At 43.9% G+C, this 17,557-nt stretch overlaps 1 long non-coding RNA gene across 1 annotated transcript; it reads right to left on the reverse strand.

Annotated features, from left to right (window-relative positions):
• Positions 1 to 7,660: 7,660 nt before the first annotated feature.
• LOC149982836 (uncharacterized) lies at positions 7,661 to 14,104 on the reverse strand. The gene is made up of 2 exons (XR_016496628.1): positions 14,002 to 14,104; positions 7,661 to 10,560 (listed from the first exon to the last, which is right to left on the reverse strand). It is a non-coding gene; the product is annotated as an uncharacterized LOC149982836 (long non-coding RNA).
• Positions 14,105 to 17,557: the final 3,453 nt, after the last annotated feature.

Here is a 17,557-nt window from a genome sequence, read left to right on the forward strand (position 1 = left end):
TCTCCCGCCGGAGCGGGGTTTTTTTTTTGTCAAGAAGAAGGACGGGTCTCTGCGCCCCTGCATAGATTATCGAGGGCTGAATGACATAACAGTTAAGAATCGTTATCCGCTTCCTCTTATGTCTTCAGCCTTCGAGATCCTGCAGGGAGCCAGGTTTTTCACTAAATTGGACCTTCGTAACGCTTACCATCTCGTGCGCATCAGGGAGGGGGACGAGTGGAAGACGGCGTTTAACACTCCGTTAGGGCACTCTGAATACCGGGTTCTTCCTTTCGGCCTCGCTAACGCTCCAGCTGTCTTTCAGGCATTAGTCAATGATGTCCTGAGAGACATGCTGAACATCTTTGTTTTCGTTTACCTTGACGATATCCTGATTTTTTCACCGTCACTCCAGATTCATCTTCAGCACGTTCGACGTGTCCTCCAGCGCCTTTTAAAGAATTGTCTTTTTGTGAAGGCTGAGAAGTGCACTTTTCATGCCCCCTCCGTCACATTTCTCGGTTCTGTTATTTCCGCTGAAGGCATTAAGATGGATCCCGCTAAGGTCCAAGCTGTCATTGATTGGCCCGCCCCTAAGTCACGCGTCGAGCTGCAGCGCTTTCTCGGCTTCGCGAACTTCTATCGTCGTTTCATCCGTAATTTCGGTCAGGTGGCAGCTCCTCTCACAGCCCTTACTTCTGTCAAGACGTGCTTTAAGTGGTCCGTTTCCGCCCAGGGAGCTTTTGATCTCCTCAAGAATCGTTTTACATCCGCTCCTATCCTTGTTACACCTGACGTCTCTAGACAGTTCGTTGTCGAGGTTGACGCGTCAGAGGTGGGCGTGGGAGCCATTCTTTCTCAGCGCTCCCTCTCTGACGACAAGGTCCACCCATGCGCGTATTTTTCTCATCGCCTGTCCCCGTCGGAACGTAACTATGATGTGGGAAACCGCGAACTGCTCGCCATCCGGTTAGCCCTAGGCGAATGGCGACAGTGGTTGGAGGGGGCGACCGTTCCTTTTGTCGTTTGGACTGACCATAGGAACCTTGAGTACATCCGTTCTGCCAAACGACTTAATGCGCGTCAGGCGCGTTGGGCGCTGTTTTTCGCTCGTTTCGAGTTCGTGATTTCTTATCGTCCGGGCTCTAAGAACACCAAGCCTGATGCTTTATCTCGTCTCTTCAGTTCTTCAGTAGCCTCCACTGACCCCGAGGGGATTCTCCCTGAGGGGCGTGTTGTCGGGTTGACTGTCTGGGGAATTGAGAGGCAGGTAAAGCAAGCGCTCACTCACACTCCGTCGCCGCGCGCTTGTCCTAGGAACCTTCTTTTCGTTCCCGTTCCTACTCGTCTGGCCGTTCTTCAGTGGGCTCACTCTGCCAAGTTAGCCGGCCACCCTGGCGTTCGGGGTACGCTTGCTTCCATTCGCCAGCGTTTTTGGTGGCCCACCCGGGAGCATGACACGCGTCGTTTCGTGGCTGCTTGTTCGGTCTGCGCGCAGACTAAGTCCGGTAACTCCCCTCCTGCCGGCCGTCTCAGGCCGCTGCCCATTCCCTCTCGACCGTGGTCTCACATCGCCTTAGATTTTGTCACCGGACTGCCTTCGTCAGCGGGGAAGACTGTTATTCTTACGGTTGTCGATAGGTTCTCTAAGGCGGCTCATTTCATTCCCCTTGCTAAGCTTCCTTCTGCTAAAGAGACGGCACAAATCATCATCGAGAATGTTTTCAGAATTCATGGCCTTCCGTCAGACGTCGTTTCGGACAGAGGTCCGCAATTCACGTCTCAATTTTGGAGGAAGTTTTGCCGTTTGATTGGGGCTTCCGTCAGTCTCTCTTCCGGCTTTCACCCCCAGTCTAACGGTCAAGCAGAACGGGCCAATCAGACTATTGGTCGCATCTTACGCAGTCTTTCTTTTCGCAACCCTGCGTCTTGGTCAGAACAGCTCCCCTGGGCAGAATACGCCCACAACTCGCTTCCTTCGTCTGCGACCGGGCTATCTCCTTTTCAGAGTAGCCTCGGGTACCAGCCTCCGCTGTTCTCATCTCAGTTCGCCGAGTCCAGCGTCCCCTCCGCTCAGGCTTTTGTCCAACGTTGCGAGCGCACCTGGAAGAGGGTCAGGTCTGCACTTTGCCGTTATAGGACGCAGACTGTGAGGGCTGCTAATAAGCGTAGAACTAAGAGTCCTAGATATTGTCGCGGTCAGAGAGTTTGGCTCTCCACTCAGAACCTTCCCCTTAAGACGGCTTCTCGCAAGTTGACCCCGCGGTTCATTGGTCCGTTCCGTATTTCTCGGGTCATTAATCCTGTCGCAGTTCGACTTCTTCTTCCGCGATACCTTCGTCGCGTCCACCCGGTCTTCCATGTCTCCTGTATTAAGCCCGTTCTTTGCGCCCCCGCTCGTCTTCCCCCCCCCCCCCATCCTTGTCGAGGGCGCACCCATCTACAGGGTCCGCAGGATTTTGGACATGCGTCCTCGGGGCCGTGGTCACCAGTACCTCGTTGATTGGGAGGGGTACGGTCCTGAGGAAAGGAGTTGGGTTCCCTCTCGGGACGTGCTGGACCGTGCGCTGATCGAGGATTTCCTCCGTTGCCGCCAGGTTTCCTCCTCGAGTGCGCCAGGAGGCGCTCGGTGAGTGGGGGGGTACTGTCATGTATTGTCATGTTGTGTCTCTGTCCTTTCCTTTCACCCTGTCTCCCTCTGCTGGTCGTATTAGGTTACCTTTTCTCCCCCGCTTTCCCCCAGCTGTTCCTTGTCTCCTCCTGACTACCTCGTCACCCCGTTTCCCACCTGTTCCCTTTTTCCCTCTGATTAGTCCCCTATATCTCTCTCTGTTTTTGTTCCTGTCCTTGTCGGATTCTTGTTTGTTGTGTTTCATGCCTGAGCCAGACTATCGTCATGTTTGCTGTAACCTTGTCTTGTCCTGTCGGAATCTGCCGGTCTATCTGAGCCTACCTATGTTTGGTTATTAAAGAAGCTCTGTTTAAGTTAGTTCGCTTTTGGGTCCTCATTCACTCACCGTAACACAACCAGTGAAGAACAAACACCATTGCAAATACAACCCATATTTATGTTTATTTATTGTTACAACACTGTACATAGCCATAATATGGCATTTGAAATGTCTCTATTCCTTTGAAACGTTTATGAGTGTAATGTTTACTCTTAATTTTTATTGTTTATTTTACTTTTGTTTATTATCCATTTCACTTGCTTTGGCAATGTTAACATATGTTTCCAATATGGTTGAATGGAGAGGTTAAAAAGATTTACCAGGATTTACCGCCCAAAACCACTCCCTTTTCCCAGGATACATAACTGAGAGAAACCGGTAAATTATAATAAATGATTTATATGAACAGCATGGCCTGAAATGGAACTGTTACATTATATGCAATGTCCAAATATGGTTTCTCTATGGCCTCTGCATGACGAATCATCAACACTCAAGGTGGGGGACAGACAGCCCATCTTAGTACGGAGAACAGTTCACAATGAATGTAGATCTATCATCTCATCATGGTAACTTTTTTATTGTGACATGTAGCCATGCATTTGCTGCAGCATAACCTATGCTACAGTAATATAAAGACAGAATTTAACCATCTACATCTGGTTTTTGGGAGTCATCTTATTTTTAAATTTGTATTAAAATTGCATTTGCAGAATTTTAAAACAGCCTATCACTCGAATATAGCTGCTTTAAATCAGTGCATGTTCGAGCACACTCTGGCAGTCTTTCTCTTTATCCATCAACTTCATTAAAATTGCATCCAAAATAGATAATCGTGTTCTAGATTGATATATAGCCCTATATATAAACTCAGCAAAAAAAGAAACGTGCTCTCACTGTCAACTGCGTTTATTTTCAGTAAACTTAACATGTGTAAATATTTGTATGAACATTAGATTCAACAACTGAGACATAAACTGAACAAATTCCACAGACATGTGACTAACAGAAATGGAATAATGGGTCCCTAAACAAAGGGGGGGTCAAAATCAAAAGTAACAGTCAGTATCTGGTGTGGCCACCAGCTGCATTAAGTACTGCAGTGCATGTCCTCATGGACTGCACCAGATTTGCCAGTTCTTGCTGTGAGATGTTACCCCACTCTTCCACCAAGTTCCCGGACATTTCTTGGGGGAATGGCTCTTGCTCTCACACTCCGATCCAACAGGTCCAATAAGTGCTCTATGGGATTGAGATCCAGGCTAAACACACCAGCCAGCTGGACTGCGCATGCTTTGTGAACGAGGCTAGGGATACCATCTGGGCCGGCAGCCCTGCGAGGGTTAACACTCATAAATGACTTACTCAAGTTGGCCTAGGAGGAGGAGAGCCCACAATCCTTGATAGCGGGCCGTGTCAGTGCCACTGTATTATCCTCAAGCGAGTGAAGAAGGTGTTCAGATGCAAGACGCCGGTCTCCGCGACGTGGCTGGTTTTCCTTTTATAATCCATGATTGTCTGTAGACCCTGTCACATACGTCCCTATACCGACGTTTAGCCTTTGCGGAGGCTATAAATACACTATTTGTATTTTTCCATATTCCCAGTCTTCTTGCCCTGGTTAAATGCGGTTGTTCGTGCTTTCAGTTTTGCGCAAATGCTCCCATCTATCCGTCCACGGTTTCTGGTTGGGGTAGGTTATAATAGTCACAGTGGGTACAACATCTCCTATGCATTCACTGTATCGGTATATGTGTTGATATTATTTTCTGAAGCTACTCTGAACATATCCCAGTCCACGTGATAAAAACAATCTTGAAGCGTGGATTGCTATTGGTCAGACCAGTGTTGAATAGTCCTTACCACGGGTGCTTCCTTTTTGAGTTTCTGACTATAGGAGGGGAGGAGCAAGGCGAGGGCAGGCGAGGGCCTTATATGCATTCTGGAAGGTAGTATAACAATGATCGAGAGTTTTAGCAGCGTGAGTACAACAAACAATATGTTGATAGAATTTTGGGAGCCTTTTTCTCAAATTTGCTTTGTTAAAATCTCCAGCTACAATAAATGCAGCCTCAGGATATGTGGTTTCCAGTTTGCATAAAGTCCAGTGAAGTTCTTTGAGGGCCGTCATGGTATCGGCTTGAGGGGGGATATAGACCGCTGCAAATTCTCTCGGGAGATAGTACGGTCGGCATTTGATTGTAGGATATTCTAGGTTGGGTGAAAAGAAGGACTTCAGTTCCTGTATGTTATCATAGTTACACCATAAGTCGTTAATCATAAAACATATACATCCACCCTTCTGGTTCCCGGAGAGATGTTTGTTCCTGTCGGCGAGATGTACTGAGAACCCAACTGGCTTTATAGAGTCAGACAGTATATCTCGAGAAAGCCATGTTTCTGTGAAGCAGAGTATGTTACAATCCCTGGTGTCTCTCTGAAAAGCAACTCTCACCTTGAGTTCATCAACTTTATTATCCAGAGATTGGACATTAGCGAGTAAAATACTCAGGGGCAGTGGGTGGTGTGCACACTTCCTAAGTCGAACAAGAAGACCGCCCCGAGTACCTCTCCTGCGCCAGTGTTGTTTTGGGTCAGCCTCTGGAATAAGTTCAAATTCTCTGGGGAGAGCAAACAAAGGATCCGCTCCAGGGAAGTCGTAATCCTGGTTGTAATGCTGGATGTTCTGGTGAGTTACCGATGCTCTAATATCCAATAGTTCTTCCCGGTTTTATGACACAAAACAATTCCTTAGCTATTAATGTAAAAAATAGTTCATAAACAAAATACTGCAGAGTTTCTTAAGAGCTAGTCGCGATGCTGCCATCTCCGTCAGCACCATCTGTGAAGCATGGTGGAGGTAGTGCTATGGTGTGGGCATGTATGGCTGCCAATGGAACTGGTTCCGTTGTATTTATTGATGATGTGACTGCTGACAAAAGCAGCAGGATGAATTCTGAAGTATTTAGGGCTATATTATCTGCTCAGATTCAGCCAAATGCTTCAAAACTAATTTGACTTTGCTTCACAGTGCAGATGGACAATGACCCGAAGCATACTGCGAAAGTAGTCCAATACTTTTTTAAGGTAAAGAAGTGGAATGTTCTGCAATGGCCAAGTAAATCACCTGACCTGAATCCAATTGAGCGTGCATTTCACTTGCTAAAGGAAAAACTGAAGGCAAAATGCCCCAAGAACAAGCAGGAACTGAAGACAACTGCAGTAAAGGCCTGGCAGAGAATCACCAGGGAAGAAACCCAGCATCTGGTGATGTCTATGGGTTCTAGACTTCAGGCAGTCATTGACTGCAAAGGATTTGCAACCAAGTATTAAAACTCACTATTTAATTTATGATTATGTTAGTTGTCCAATTACTTTTGAGCCCCTAAAATTGGGGGGCTATGCATAAAAATGGTTGTAATTCCTACACAGTTCATACAATCATTTTGACACCTTAAATTAAAGATGAAAGTACACTTAAAGCACTTGATTGTTTCCTTTCCAATCCATTGTGGTGGCGTACAAAGCCAAAATTATTCAAATTGTGTCACTGTCCAAATAATTATGGACCTGACTGTATGTATTGGATAAGGCACAATCATTTGGGCTTGGGCTCATAAAATGCTCATCGGGCTCAGGTATCATCAGGGTTTACTTTTTTTAATGAAAGCTCTAATCAAATCCAGACATGTCTATTTACAGTATATGCTTTATAATACTTTTGAATGACACTTTCAGTTTTGGCGGTATATACTGAGTTACCGGGATACAAGGAAAATATTCAACCCTAACCCAGAAGTATAGCGATACCGCCAGCGTTTGGATTTACCAATGTGTTAGGTTGTTAAAATTACCCCTTAGTGGGTCATACGCCCACATAGCTAGGGAATGTAAAGGCCATTCACGAGAACAATTCGGTCGAGGTAGCTATATGAGTTGGGCTGATTATTCTTTGGTGAAAAAATAACTATTAGCAGAGAGAAAATGTAGGTTCAAAAATTGCATGTATCCAATTGATAGTTTAGCCAAATGTGGCCAAGAGCCTGCCCACTTGATATAACTCAATTTTGAATCTATGCATTGATAAACTTTCATAGTAACATTTATAGTCATTTTTCGCTATGACGACAAGCTAGGCATTGCATCCCTCCCTCTATTGGCATTCAGACTGTGGTGTGTATCTGGTGTTTGGGCACAAAGAAGCAGACCCTGCTCTGTTGGAAATGGGCTGGCTCTCTCGGCTGTTATTGTGGGACTGTTAGTTCCACTCCTCCAGCCACCTCACAGAGGGCGACGAAGCCAGGGTGTGTGTGTAAAGTTGAGGGTGCACCTTTAAAATACCCCCATTCCAGAGAGAAAAGAAGCAAACAGGGCCAGCAATGTCACTCAATGGGCCCTTGCCATGTAATGTTTTAGGACCTGCAGTTGCCTAGCTACAGGATCTATAATGTGGTGGTATGGATGAGCCTAATAAAGGCCCAGCCTGTGGACATACCCACACACACACACACTCCCCTGTCTGGGACAGGGAGAAGGGATTTACGAACAGCCAGTGATTCAGCAATGAACAAAGCATGAGTAACTATGTGTACGAGATGTAAGAATGTTTCTTTCTGTGTTTATGAACTATCACAAATGGTTTCTCTCTAAAAACGTTTTTGGAATGTCTTCACATGGAAAAAACAACAATCCAATCTGATCCAAAATGTTGACGATAAAACAAGTAGGGATAAATAATGTAGATTAACTTTATTGAATTTTTCATATTGCTTTACCAATATTCTACTCCATCTCAACACATTTCATTCTCAAACAGGTGACCAATGTAATACAATGATACAATATATATATAATAATCTCAGTAGCATTGGGAACATCATGGTTTCTGACACATGGAGAAGCCATTTTAGTGAACAGTAAACTTGACCTAGTTGAGGGAGAGCGATTGGACCCGAAGAGAAGGGGGTGGGTTCTGGGAGCTAAAGAGTCCCCTGATTCTTTTTGCACCCCACCCCCTGGTTAAGGTTAGGATTTGGGAAGGGTAAACCGATCCAAAATCTGTGCTTTAAGGTAACATTAACCCAGTACGGTGGTTGGCAGTTGGGCTGGGTTGTTGTTTCTCATGACCTGACCTTTCACCTCTAACCTTGGCCTGTGGAGTGAGAAGTCACTTCCCTCTACTGATCACGCATGAGCTCATCTCTCTGGAACCCCCCACGTCACTGAGGTCACAAACCCTCTGACACCTCACATCTGCTGGAGCACTCAAAGCATTAAGGTCAGGTGGTCACTGCACACCTTATGGTGAAAAATAGACAAAGACTGAAAGACAGAGAGATACAGCGGGAGGGGAAAGAAAGAAGGAAAGATAAAGACCACTCACCTTCTGAATAACAAAATATTATACTTTATGTCATATCAAGCCTCTAAATCCCAGTTAGGGAGTTTCTATAAAGGAGTCTGGTAGGAGCATACTTTCTCTCTTAGTCAGATCTTTGATAAATAAAAGGTTAGGTGATTTACTTTAACAAGGTGATTCAGACAAAAAAAGAGAGAGTAAAATATGACTCAGTCAAAGCAGGTGCATCCAGATAAAGAGACTCCAATAAAACAGAGTTTCAGTCACTCCATTCCCATGCTTACAGTAAAAGGACAAATGGGAGTTTATCATCTTAACTGTTGAGTACATAAGCTATTTTTAGAAGTGGTAAGTGGCACAATTCATGGCTAGATAGTTGTGGACCACTGAGACGTAAGCCAGCCCAGTAGCACGATCAGACTTCCTGTCAGACAACGGAACAGGGAGGGACATGTGAAATATGGGTGAGAGGGGGCTTAAACACTGCTCCATCACACATGTGAAACACTCCTTGTTATGGGCTCTCTAGTTGTTGTCTCACACTACTATCCCTCAAGCATGAACAAACACACAGATGCACACACACATGTCCATGAACGCGCGCAGAGAGAGAGACACACACACACAGTCTTGCACAGCTAACCTTGTTGGGACATACAATTCAGTCCCATTCAAAATCCTATTTTCCTTAACCCCTAACCCTAAGCTTAACCCAAAAACCTAACCTTGACCCTAAACCTAACCCTAGCTCCTAACACTAACCCTAAAACCAACCCTAGCTCCTAACCCTAAACCTAAACCTAATTCTAACCTTAACCCCCTAGAAATAGCATTTGACCTTGTAGGGGTCAACAAAATGTCCCCAGTTGGTCAAAGTTTTGTTTGTTTACTATTCTTGTGGGGACTTCTGATCCCCACAAGTATAGTTAAACACGTCCACACACTTCCATACACACACTTCCACACACACACACACACACACACACACACACACACACACACACACACACACACACACACACACACACACACACACACACACACACAAACAAAAAAAAACCTGGGCCAGACAAAGTCACTCATTCCAAATCATTAATCTCATCTACCCTGCACTACACCGTCCTAAAGTGGTTGTGTTTGTGTTGGAGATGTTTTTGGACTTGTCAGCAAAAAAAACAGAGGCTACTCCCTCTGACATCCCACCCGAGACATTCCTGCTTTTGTCATCTAGATGGAACAACATGTTGTTCCTTTACACTAGAATGAGGAATCAAGACCCCAGTGAGGAGGTTATCGATTGCATTACAAAATATTAACATAAAGTGAAAAGATTTTGAGAACGAGAGTTTTATCCAATTTTCCACTCCACCAATCATCCAGAATAGATGAACAGATTCTAAACAACAGTCTGCCTACTGTATAGTACACCAATACAACACCAGTCTGCCTACTGTATAGTACACCAATACAACACCAGTCTGCCTACTGTATAGTACACCAATACAACAACATCAGGCCAAAACACAAAAAACAACCCTGTTAAACACTGAAACAAACATGGCACAGAACAGACAACACATCCAAGAAACCACAAGGCAGCCGGACCAGACAAATGCCTGACAGCTCTCTGCTGAGATGAATGAGAGGGCCTGCAGGTTGTGGAATGTCAGTCGGCTCAGGAGACATTTTCTGAGTCTCTCTTCTTGTATGTCTGTCAACCTTTTCAGCTAAGAACCCACATTTGGGGGGAGGAGGGTTGAAGTGACCAATCAAGTAAACCAAACTATAACCCAGGAATTACATACAACACATCATTTGGAGAAACAGTGAGTATCCTAAGGTGTGAGTGCATGCCATGCCAGCGGTCCTCTATCTACTCTGTCTACATTCGTGGCCAAAAGTTTTGAGAATGAGACAAATATAAATTTTCACAAAGTCTGCTGCCTCAGTTTGTATGATGGCAATTTGCATACACTCCAGAATGTTATGAAGAGTAATCAGATGAATTGCAATTAATTACAAAGTCCCTCTTTGCCATGCAAATGAACTGAATCCCCAAAAACATTTCCACTGCATTTCAGCCCTGCCACAAAAGGACCAGCTGACATCATATCATGTCAGTAATTCTCTCGTTAACACAGGTGTGAGTGTTGACGAGGACAGGGCTGGAGATCACTCTGTCATGCTGATTGAGTTCGAATAACAGACTGGAAGCTTCAAAAGGAGGGTGGTGCTTGGAATCATTGTTCTTCCTCTGTCAACCAAGATTACCTGCAAGGAAACACGTGCCGTCATCATTGCCTTGCACCAAATTTTGCCTAAGAACACAGCCATGAATAAAGAATGGTACCAACACATCATCCGAGAGCAACTTCTCCCAACCATCCAGGAACAGTTTGGTGACCAACAATGCCTTTTCCAGCATGATGGAGCATCTTGCCATAAGGCAAAAGTGATAACTAGGTGGCTCGGGGAACAAAACATCAACATTTTGGGTCCATGGCCAGGAAACTCCCCAGACCTTAATCCCATTGAGAACTTGTGGTCAATCCTCAAGAGGCGGGTGGACAAACAAAAACCCACAAATTCTGACAAACTCCAAGCATTGATTATGCCAGAATGGGCTGCCATCAGTCAGGATGTGGCCCAGAAGTTAATTGACAGCATGCCAGGGCGGATTGCCCTTGAAAAAGAAGGGTCAACACTGCAAATATTGACTCTTTGCATCAACTTCATGTAATTGTCAATAAAAGCCTTTGACACTTAAGAAATGCTTGTAATTATACAGTGCCTTGCGAAAGTATTTGGCCCCCTTGAACTTTGCGACCTTTTGCCACATTTCAGGCTTCAAACATAAAGATATAAAACTGTATTTTTTGTGAAGAATCAACAACAAGTGGGACACAATCATGAAGTGGAACGACATTTATTGGATATTTCAAACTTTTTTAACAAATCAAAAACTGAAAAATTGGGCGTGCAAAATTATTCAGCCCCCATAAGTTAATACTTTGTAGCGCCACCTTTTGCTGCGATTACAGCTGTAAGTCGCTTGGGGTATGTCTCTATCAGTTTTGCACATCGAGAGACTGACATTTTTTCCCATTCCTCCTTGCAAAACAGCTCGAGCTCAGTGAGGTTGGATGGAGAGCATTTGTGAACAGCAGTTTTCAGTTCTTTCTACAGATTCTCGATTGGATTCAGGTCTGGACTTTGACTTGGCCATTCTAACACCTGGATATGTTTATTTTTGAACCATTCCATTGTAGATTTTGCTTTATGTTTTGGATCATTGTCTTGTTGGAAGACAAATCTCCGTCCCAGTCTCAGGTCTTTTGCAGACTCCATCAGGTTTTCTTCCAGAATGGTCCTGTATTTGGCTCCATCCATCTTCCCATCAATTTTAACCATCTTCCCTGTCCCTGCTGAAGAAAAGCAGGCCCAAACCATGATGCTGCCTCCACCATGTTTGACAGTGGGGATGGTGTGTTCAGGTTGATGAGCTGTGTTGCTTTTACGCCAAAAATAAAGTTTTGCATTTTTGCAAAAAAGTTCAATTTTGGTTTCATCTGACCAGAGCACCTTCTTCCACATGTTTGGTGTGTCTCCCAGGTGGCTTGTGGCAAACTTTAAACAACACTTTTTATGGATATCTTTAAGAAATGGCTTTCTTCTTGCCACTCTTCCATAAAGGCCAGATTTGTGCAATATACGACTGATTGTTGTCCTATGGACAGAGTCTCCCACCTCAGCTGTAGATCTCTGCAGTTCATCCAGAGTGATCATGGGCCTTTTGGCTACATCTCTGATCAGTCTTCTCCTTGTATGAGCTGAAAGTTTAGAGGGACGGCCAGGTCTTGGTAGATTTGCAGTGGTCTGATACTCCTTCCATTTCAATATTATCGCTTGCACAGTGCTCCTTGGGATGTTTAAAGCTTGGGAAATCTTTTTGTATCCAAATCCGGCTTTAAACTTCTTCACAACAGTATCTCGGACCTGCCTGGTGTGTTCCTTGTTCTTCATGATGCTCTCTGCGCTTTTAACGGACCTCTGAGACTATCACAGTGCAGTTGCATTTATACGGAGACTTGATTACACACAGGTGGATTGTATTTATCATCATTAGTCATTTAGGTCAACATTGGATCATTCAGAGATCCTCACTGAATTTCTGGAGAGAGTTTGCTGTACTGAAAGTAAAGGGGCTGAATAATTTTGCACGCCCAATTTTTTAGTTTTTGATTTGTGAAAAAAGTTTGAAATATCCAATAAATGTCGTTCCACTTCATGATTGTGTCCCACTTGTTGTTGATTCTTCACAAAAAAAATACAGTTTTATATCTTTATGTTTGAAGCCTGAAATGTGACAAAAGGTCGCAAAGTTCAAGGGGGCCGAATACTTTCGCAAGGCACTGTACTTCAGTATTCCATAGTAACATCTGACAAAACCTTGTGGGAATTAATATTTGTGTCATTCTCAAAAGTTTTGGCCACGACTGTAGTCAACCCAAGGTCTTTGTAATTAATGGAGGAGGCTGTTTTTAGTATCAGCTGGGCCTGTTGGCCCACATATTTACATGGGAAATGGCAATCAGTACAAGGGTAAATAAACAAACAAGTTACAACACACACACAGGATCCTGAGGAGAGCATTGTTTTGACACTAATTGCGTCTTGCAGGAAACTCTGTGTTGCTTATTCCAGGCACTGGTGTGGATTTTCTCTGTTGACTGATGCTCACAACAGCACAGCTTGGGAAAAATAAACAACAAACTATTAGTTTAGGATTAAATTAGTGTTTAGATCATTCCTATGAGTGTGTGAGCCCCTATCAAAGTTTATCTTGGTACGAAGTAGCAGAAACAGTATGGTTTGAAACCCTCCCACTGGGCACAGATGTTAGTTCATATCTAGTTTTGATTAACATTTGGTTGAGTTGTCAACTAAAGTGAAACCAATGTCACCATGGCATATAGGTTATAAATTGGGTGAAAGGAAATATGAAGTTCCCTTATGTTGATGACTTTAAAAAAATATTTTGGGGTTGAAATGACATGGACACAATGTTGACTCAACCAGTTTTGGCCCAGTGGATTCTGTTTTGAATACCCTCAGGACTGGACTAGGATAGTGTAAAGAATGTCCTTCCCTCTCTGTGAGGTTTCCAGGAAGTGCAGTGTGTCCCTTCTCGTGAAAGGCTTTAATTGGCCTCAGGTCTGGCCTTCTGTGAGGCTGCCCAGTCATCTAAGACACTGGCCTCTCCATGCCGTGTATGTGTCTAAGCATTTGGTATAGTCACAGATCCATGACGGTGGGTAGGTGGTTAGACTTTCAGAAAGCAGTAGCAGTGGTAGGTCCTTTGTTCCCAACATGGTCTGTAGTTCGATGGCATCTCGGTTTTAAGAAGGAAAGAAAAAAAGCATGCACTGAAGTCAGGTTCATTGCTACACTACCAAATAAAAAATAAGAAGAATGCACAACATTTATACTCTGTTTCAAGAGTTTGTTTAGAAAGAGGGTAGTGATGCCAGCTTTCGAGGCTGAACCTATAACTGTGAGAGGTCAGAGGACACTAGGATTAAGGGTCAAAATGTAAAGGGCATCTGTAGACCCCAGCTGAAGTTTGAGGGAGCTAGTGACGATTGGCTCAGTAAATTCAGCACTGGGGAAGAGCAACTTATTTGTGTGTGTGTGTGTGTGTAACCCACTCACCCTCCTCAGCAGTGACTCGGTGAGACGGGCGACAGGGAGTAGGAGTCAGCTGTGGGCTTTTGTCCCTGGTCGTCCAGCCTGGCTAATCCCATCAGGAATCTGGGATTGTTAAATCGAGAAAGAAAGAGGAAGAGAAATAGTGAAATGGCTTTAGATGGAGAGGGTTATATGTGAGAAGTGATTGAGACATGCTGTAAATATAATGTGCCTGAATGCTTCACAGCCACTGTAAAAAAAAACATTAAAGTAAACTGCCGAAGAGACCACAACTCATCTCCTTCACTTTGAAAGTGAGTTTGTTTGAGAGAATGTTAATCATTAAGCAACATTTTAAGTTTGAAAATGTCTTCCCTAAAACTTTCAAACATCTCTTTAAGTCTTTCTAACCAATAAACAAATATGTAATACTATATGAATAAAGAGGTAAAGAGCTGCAATGGTATTGACACAGTGACCCATACACACAATCGCACAAAGTGCTCTTGGGTAAAGTAGTCACTGGGGTCCTTCTGTGAACAAAGTAGCAAAGCCCGGAGGAGTAAAGGCAACACGAGTGTGTGAGACTGTAAGGTCATCTAATACTCTCTGTCCCACACCCTACCCCTCTCCTGCCACGTGTGTGTGTGTGTCGTGGCGACCCGACCAGGGGAGTGTGTCATAATCCTCTGGAACAGAGCAGCGGAAAGAGCGGTGGTTACACATCACTGGGGGTTGGATGGGTGGAAGATGGTAATCAATAAATATGGTGGGGTTTGAGGGGTGAGGTGGTTTGGTTTAAAGGTGGAATGAAATTATGGCGAGATGGAGATTGTTTGGAGATTAAGTAAAGATGGGTTAGGACTGGAGAGGTACAATTGAGGTTGCATCCCACGACACCCTATTCCCTATAAAGTGCACTATTGGACCCTGGTCAGATGTCAGGGGAAGCTCACCCAGGTAGAAACTTTGTCTTTACACAGAATTCTGCTAATTCCCAACTTTTTGCAACAGAGACCATGAGTGATGTTTCCCCCGAAGAATGGCCAGTGGGAGGGATACCATAATTGACTGGATGGAATTCACAATCTCTTCATGTTTCAATGGCATCTGAGAGATGTGACCTCTGTATAGATTGGGGTGAGGCTATGAGAAGGTAAAAGGGTATGGGGGTGTTGAGATGGGGCACAAACATGTTGTGATTTGGTGAAAAGGCAGACAGGAAAACCGCCAGAACATTCCTTGATAAGGATGAAGTTCACAATGTAAAGGAATAGTGGAATAGTGAAACCAGACCCTGACCAGGGAAGTCATGGCAGCGAAGTCCCACATCACACTGGCCAAGTTCAAGAGAACATCTTCTCCCAAAGTAGAAGTAAACAATAATTTGTCTCTGTAAGCTCACTTTAGGTAATAACATCACTAGAAAATAAACAGGTTCCACCCAGTAATTGGTGTGTGTGTGTGTGTGTGTGTATATATACAGTTGAAGTCAGATGTTAACATACACCTTAGCCAAATACATTTAAACTCAGTTTTTCACAATTCCTGACATTTAATCCCAGAAAAAAATCCCGGTCTTAGGTCAGTTAGGATCATCAATTTATTTTAAGAATGTGAAATGTCAGAATAATAGTAGAGAGAAGGATTTATTTCAGCTTTTATTTCTTTCAACACATTCCCAGTGGGTCAGAAGTATACATACACTCACTTAGTATTTGCCTTTAAATTGTTTAACTTGGGTCAAAAGTTTTGGGTAGCCTTCCACAAGCTTCCCACAATAAGTTGGGTGAATTTTGGCCCATTCCTCCTGACAGAGCTGGTGTAACAGTCAGGTTTGTAGGCCTCCTTGTTCGCACATGCATTTTCAGTTCTGCCCACAGATTTTTTTATAGGACTGAGGTCTGGGCGTTGTGATGGCCACTCCAATACCTTGACTTTGTTGTCCTTAAGCCATTTTGCCACAACTTTGGAAGTATGCTTGAGGTCATTGTCCATTTGGAAGACCCATTTGCGACCAAGCTTTAACTTCCTGACTGATGTCTTGAAATGTTGCTTCAATATATCCACATAATTTTCCTTTTTCATGACGCCATCTATTTTGTGAAGTGCACCAGTCCCTCCTGCAGCAAAGCACCCCCACAACATGATACTGCCACACCCATTCTTCACGGATGGGATGGCGTTCTTCGGCTTGCAAGCCTCCCCCTATTTCCTCCAAACATAACGATGGTCATTACGGCCAAACGGTTATATTTTTGTTTCATCAGACCAGAGGACATTTCTCCAAAGAGTGTGATCTTTGTCCCCATGTGCAGTTGCAAACCGTAGTCTGGCTTTTTTATGGCGGTTTAGGAGCAGTGGCTTCTTCATTGCTGAGCGGCCTTTCAGGTTATGTCGATGTAGGACTCGTTTTACTGTGGATATAGATACTTTTGTACCCGTTTCTTCCAGAATCTTCACAAGGTCCTTTGCTTTTGTTCTGGGATTGATTTGCACTTTTCACACCAAAGTACGTTAATCTCTAGGAGACAGAACACATCTCCTTCCTGAGCGGTATGACGGCTGTGTGGGCCCATGTAACTGACAGTTAGACTTCCAGATTATGTCGTTGTCTTTTGTTTGAATTGTTTACGTGTCCGCTGTGCGGGGGAAATGATAATACAAGCGGAACAACGTAGCTAATACTGTTGTAACGGGGATCCTTATTGTAGCAACACACTTTTGGAGGGAAGGCAATCCTGGGCTGCGTTAGCTAAGTTTTCATGTCATCGGGTGTAGTTCATAAAAGTTGAAGAGTGTATGTTAGGATGAAGTGTGAATTCATGCCAGGAATAATAAGTGTGAAGTTTGATTTCCTCCCTTCTGTAATAAGCAGCCAATGAGTTCTCACTGTAGCTCCCTTCAGTAACCACGAGCACAACCGTTCCTTGATTTTAACTGGAAGGTGATAATTCTGACTAAAACTACAGAATAAAGCCGCCAGTTAAAATCAAGGAACGGTTGTGCTCGTGGTTACTGAAGGGAGCTACAGCCCATGGTGTTTATACTATTGTTTGTACAAATGAACGTGGTACCTTCAGGCATTTGGAAATTGCTCTCAAGGATGAACCAGACTTGTGGTCTACAATTATTTTTCTGAGGTCTTGGCTGATTTCTTTTGATTTCCCATGATGTCAAGCAAAGAGGCACTGAGTTTGAAGGTAGGCCTTGAAAAACATCCACAGGTACACCTCCAATTGACATCAATTAGGCTATCAGAAGATTCTAAAGCCATGACATAATTTTCTGGAATTTTCCAAACTGTTTAAAAGCACAGTCAACTTAGTGTATGACCCAATGGAATTGTGATACAGTGAATTATAAGTTAAATAATCTGTCTGCAAACAATTGTTGGAAAAATTACTTGTGTCATTGCACAAAGTAGATGTCCTAATCGACTTGCCAAAACTATAGTTCGTTAACAAGAAATGTATGGAGTGATTGAAAAACAGGTTTTAATGACTCCAACCTAAGTGTATGTAAACTTCCGACTTCAACTTTATATACGGTCGTGGGAAAAGTTGAGTATGACACAAAT

The sequence above is a fragment of the Oncorhynchus mykiss genome, chromosome 6 (genome assembly GCF_057628025.1).
Source record: "Oncorhynchus mykiss isolate SJ-2025 chromosome 6, ASM5762802v1, whole genome shotgun sequence".
In the NCBI taxonomy this organism is placed as follows: domain Eukaryota; kingdom Metazoa; phylum Chordata; class Actinopteri; order Salmoniformes; family Salmonidae; genus Oncorhynchus; species Oncorhynchus mykiss.